The sequence below is a fragment of the Dermacentor silvarum genome, chromosome 6 (assembly GCF_013339745.2).
Source record: "Dermacentor silvarum isolate Dsil-2018 chromosome 6, BIME_Dsil_1.4, whole genome shotgun sequence".
Taxonomy (NCBI): Eukaryota; Metazoa; Arthropoda; class Arachnida; order Ixodida; family Ixodidae; genus Dermacentor; species Dermacentor silvarum.
The window spans coordinates 164,940,607-164,946,658 of NC_051159.1; positions in this window are offsets into that span (position 1 = coordinate 164,940,607).

Below are 6,052 nucleotides of genomic sequence, written 5' to 3' on the forward strand. Positions count from 1 at the left end.
GCTAATTGCGAATAACTGTGCGCTTCGATCACACATACAGAAAAATGCTGCCTATAGATATCCTGAACTTATGAGATTTATTGAAATCAACACATGTAGCTATACCTAAAAAACGCTTTCAAATGTAAGCACAACATACATGAGTGGTAAGCAGAGGCATTTCCTTGTGCGTTTCGTGAGCGAACATTGTCAATAATAACCTTGTTCATTCATTCACAAAACTTTATTACAGTCCTGAAGCCCGGTCTTTTTAGACCGATCGGCGGGCCGCGTCCACGTCGGCACCGTCAGGCCAAGCCTTATGACGCCATCGTGGACGCTCTGGACAGCCCGTAGTTGATCTTCATGTATAGAGCTTGATGTCATCTTGTGCCAGTAAAGCCATTTTTCTTCGGGATCGGGAGTCGCGGGACAGCCCGCCAGCATGTGTCTGATTTCAATGATGCCATCGCACAGGTTACATTCTTTCCTAATTTCTCTTTCGGGGTGAATTTTATTTATGAAATACGGAGTGGGGTACGTCCCGGTTTGCAGTAAACGTAGCGTGACTGCCTGAGCCCTGTTCAACTTTACGTGTGGCAGTGGGAATTGCCTAGGCCCCAAGTAGTATATTTAGTGATGTCCTTTTAAATGATCTTTATGATCCCCAGAATGGTAGCGGGCGTCGGTTCGGTTCTGACTGGCACGGCAAGCAAGTCCTCGTGTCAGGTCATTCGTCACCACGTTGAGGTTGAGCCGAGTCTCGTCCACTTGTCCCATATGTGCAGGAAACCATCGGATTTCACTGTTGATAGTTTCGACCTTGTCGATAATTTCAGCTGCAGTTCCAGCGATATAGCTTTTGTCAAAGCTCCTAACTGCTGCTTTGGAATCGCTATAAATGAAAGACCATTTACGATTCCTGATGGCTAGAGCAATCGCTGCTTGCTCCGCCACCATGGAATCCTTAGTAAAGATGGTGACGGCGTCCCGTACCTCGCCCTGGCTGTCGACCACCACGGCCGTGTAGGCCTCTTTGCCTTTGACCCAGACAGCGTCTACGAGGGCCGCCTGTTGCCCTAGCTGTTCAATTTCTTTCAACAAAGCTTTCGCTCTGGCTTTTCTCCTGCTAACATTGTGTTCCGGGTGCATCCTTCTCGGGAGGGGGGTGGTTCTGATCGCGTCTCTAAGGTCCGCGCTCAACTCTACCTCGGCCTCCTTCGGGTTCCTCGATCTATTGGGGTCTGTCCCTATCGCTTTGAGTATAAGCTTGCCCGCTCGCGTTTTCGTCAGTACTGCGCCATCTGTTGCGCTTCCGCCATCTCTTCTATCGTATTGTGTACGCCTAGGTTCATGAGCTTCATGTTCGAAGTGCTGTTGGGTATACCTAGGGTAACCTTGACTAACTTTCTGATCATAGTGTTGAGCTTGTTCAGCTCAGCCTGCGACCATTTGAGTAGACCTGCCACGTAGGTGAAGTGACTGAGAGCGAAGGCGTGCACTAGCCTTAGAACGCCGTCCTCACCCAGGCCCCTGTGTCTGTTGCTGGTTCTCCGTAGTAATCTGGTGACTTGGTCCGTTTTGCTTGAAATGCGTTGAATGGCATTGCGGTTGGCACCTCCCGCTGCTATGTGGAAGCCTAAAACTCTAATATTTTCGACCTGCTGGATCGCGGATCCGTCGTGACAGCGTAAGACAATCTTGGGTTCCTCCCCGGGGACGTAGCCCCTGGGTCTTCGACCCCTGCCTCGATGTTTTAGGACCAAAAGCTCTGATTTTGCCGCCGAACAGTTTAGTCCCCTCTCGCTTAGTGTGTTTTCCACGGTGTGTATGCTTTCCTGCAGTCTAGTCTCCGTTTGGCCTACGTTACCGGTGGCGCTCCATATGGTTATGTCATCGGCGTATATTTCCTCGCGTTTCCTTCAGTTTCCTCGCGACTCTGGTCATTGCTAGATTAAATAGCATGGGCGAGAGCACGGCCCCTTGTGGGGTGTCCCTGTTTCCCAGGTTCATCACCTTCGATTTTAGTTCTTCGAGCGTGAGGCTCGCTTGCCTACCGCCGAGAAACGCCTTGACTATGCTGAAAAGCCTCTCGCCCAACCCCAGGTCGTTGAGGACCTCGAGGATGGCCTTGTGCTCTATGCGATCGCTCTCGCGTGCACCGGGCTGACTTGTATGAGTTGGTGTTTGATCAGGAGCATGGCGTCCTGAGTCGATAGTCCGGGGCGGAAACCAATCAGGTTATACGGGAGTATGTCGTTTTGCTCGACGTATCTAGTGAGTCTGTTGAGAATAACGTGTTCCATAGCTTTACCTATAGGCACGATGTAAACGAAATTAGACGGAGGTTAACCAGATGTAGCGGTTTGCCCGGTTTGGGTTTGAGGATGGTGTTGGCCATCTTCCTACGGATAGTCTCCCTTTCTCCACAACTGGGTGAAATGATCCGTCAAGAAAGTGATCGAGTCGTTATCTAGATTCATTAGGAGTTTATTAGTAATACCGTCGGCTCCCCCTGCCGATCTACTAAAGAGACCATGGAGGGCGGCCTGTACTTCACCCTCGGTGAAATCGCGGCCCACTTCCTCGCACGGTTCTCCCAAGTACTCTACGCGTTCCTCGCTATCGTCCGGTTGTTTGAGCGGGAGATATTTGTCCGCGAGCTGTCTCATGACTACCTCTTGAGTCCTGTACTGGCTGACAGTTTTGCAATTGCTGTTCTCTTGTTTGACTTACTTTCGCTCTCGTTCAATAGGTGTTTGAGGAGGTTCCAATTGCCCCCGTGTTTGATTCTGCCGTCTGCCAAGTGGCAAACTTCGTCCCACTGTTGTTTCGCGAGTGTTCTCGCATGCTCCCCGATCTGTCTGTTTGGCAACGCCATCTTTTTCCTGAGCCTTCGGTTCAGTCTTTGCGTTTTCCATCTTTGCAGCATGAATTGTTTGGCCTCTATTTGATGCGCCAACCTCTTGGGGGTCTATGCTCTCTATGTTTTCTTCGGTCTTAATTTCTTTAGTGGCCTTCCTGAGGTCCTCTTCGAGCTGGTTGACCCAGGTCCGGAAGGACTGTCTGCCCACTTCTATTGCTTCCGATTCTAGTCTCTTCGCTCTAACTTTCCTAAAAAGGTCCCAGTCTGTGCACCGAAAGGTGGGATGAAGTTTATTGCGATTACCGTTCTCTGCTATCCATGTTAGTTGGTTTGTAATCGTTTTATCGCTTTTCTGGGTAGCTGGGTATTCCATGCTTGAATGGTGCGCAGCGGGCTGCTGGGTTCGAAAGCAACCGTGGGGCCAACTTTGGTCGCTGAGTATGTGGCAATGTGTACATACGACCTCGTATGTGCCGCTTTTCAGCGAAACTCTTTCACGCCAACATGGTTCACTGTAGATGCCGGACTGGGTAGGTACCGCTGTTCAGTGAAAAAAAATAACCGCATATCCACGACGTGAATGATGATGAGTGGGCGAAGCACCGGGGGATCATTCGGGTAAACCAGAGCTACGGACGAGAGAGAGAGAGAGAGCGCGCGTCGGGAACGAACGCTCTTGTGCACCGCAGCGCTCCTAGCTACGGACGAGAGAGAGGGGAGAGAGAGTGCGCGTCAGGAATGAACGCCCTTGTGCACCGCAGCGCCCCTAGCTACGGACGAGAGGAGAGAGAGAGTGCGCGTCGGGAACGAGAGAGAAAGAGAAAGAGAGCCCAGCTGCGCCTGTAGCGGGAGCAGCGAGTACTAGCGTGGCTACGACGGCGCGACGAGGGACAAGGCTCGACCCTAAGGAGCTTCGCCCCTAAAATGTTGAGGCCGACTTGGAGCACTGGAAATGTGCCACTCGGTCGGTGCCCGTCTTCAATGAACCTCTCTGATGCGAACTTGGATCACTGGGTATGTGCCACTGGTAACGTGCCGCTCTACAATGGCGGAAAAGATCCTTTAAATTTCTCCTATGCTGAGCGGAATCGTACACATGTCACAAGGCTTCCTCAAGGACAGGAATCCGACGCTTTAGCAGGCTATGCCACAAATGCACAGGATTTCTGCCGCTTTTCAATTAATGGCTTTCACGCCAACGCTTTAGCGAGTTGCGCCATGAATGCACTGGGTATGTACCGCCCTTCAATGAGCCTCTCTCCAACTTGGGTCAATGAGTATGTACTAATTTAGTCGGGTACAACTTAAGAAGAATTCTCAGCGTTCGGAGACACCGGCGTTGCCACGTTTTTCGTCGCGTTAGCCACGCGCGGGCTCCTCGGCAGCCTCGTGTCCAGAAAGGATGGCGAGCTTGGTTGCCGCATTACGCGTTTCTCAGCGTGCGAACGCACCGGCGCGTCACACATTTCGGAGGTCACGCGCAAGCTTCGCGGTGCCGCCACTAGATGGCACCGAGTGTTCCTAGGGAAGCCGAAAAAACGAGTCCCGTTGCAGTATACGCCTCATATATAACGCATTTTGACTGTGGCAATTCCTTGTGTTGCTATATTGATTCAATGCTAAACGCATTACCGTCGACGTTCATCGTGATGTGGGTTGTGCCGATTTTTATTTTTAAATGATGACGATGATACGATGACAAGGGCAACGATGACGGTATGACCATACACGGATGATGAAGCTGGATTGGCGACGATGGAACAACCACGATGGTGTCGCGACTACGAACCTGGGTCACTGGGTCGGCTTAAGAGGCGAGATAGATAGACAGACTCAAAGTGTCTGAAGCAGGCAAAGAAGGCTAATCGCATTAAGAACAAATGAATTACATGCCTGATGCATCGATCGAACCTTGGTTTCCCTGCACGATAGCCAATGGTCTAATCATTGGGCCGCAATGGCACTATTCCCCCCCCCCCCCCCCTTTTAACTATGACAAAACCATGCATGGAAACATCTCAAACAGAAATTAAAAAAAAACAGCGCATATAACACAAAATACCTGAAAGTCAGGCAGACATACGCATGCATTCAGTATCTCGATCAAATTTTGCGGATACTCCTGAGCAGCGTACATACTTCTAAGTGGCAAACTGCATTGAGCAAAACTTCCTGTTAAAATGTGGTTCCAAGAAAAGAGCTAGTTTTTTTTCCATGGTCGCCAAATTTCCGCCCGTGTCCTTGGCCTGAAACAATTTATCACTGTTTTGTTTATTGTCGGCGCGCTGTGTTCTTTTGGAACATACTACGGAGAATGCTAAAGAAAGACACGTATACATCGCACCATATAAAATCTTTCATTTAGAAATTTCGTTTACCCGCCGTGGGGGCGTAGTGGTTTTGTCGTTGCGCAGCGAGGCCCGTGGGAGCTGGATACAATCCAGTCCATGGCGGCTGCATTTGAAATGCGATTTGGGGTGAAATGCAAAATTGGGTTGGAGTGCATACGGCAGGCATTGACAAATCCTGACTGGTCGCTTACCACAGTCATTAAAAAGACAAGTGTACAATCATTGAATTCTACGGCGTGAATTATCGCCTTTAGACACGAGTATTTACAATGATCACAGGGTGCATTATAGGCTATTTACGCAAAAATGAAAAGTGTCGAACTAGATGCATATATATTGTGTTGACCGGAGTGTTCAGCTTGAATACACCGCGAACTACCGTTGTTTCTGCCGAGTCCTGCTAACGTATTTCGAAAGCAATCCTGAAGCCATAACATGAAAATCGGAATGCTGTACAGTTTACTTAAGAGAATGCGCTGGCCTAAAGCGTCAAATGCTTTCCGCAGATAGAGGAATACCACTAATGCTATTTGTTATTATTTAGTGTCAAATTATTTATCTTCATCATCACATCACGTGTGCCCTTGCACAAGAGACCAGCGATTATATTGGCCGTGATAAGGCTGTCTACTATAAGCGAGAGTTTTCGGTAATAACAGGCATTCATTTAGCCTCAAATTGTCTGTCGGCTCTCCTGGAACAAAGACACGAGCGTCTATCGCCTTCGTTCAGCTGGCCACCTGTTAAGCCACACATACGTCCAAACAGTTTGACATCGAAATTAGATTTTTCAGTGCAGTGACGGTAGACAGACGCCATTTGTCGTCGCGTGTTTGTGCGGCTGGGGCTTGTCTAA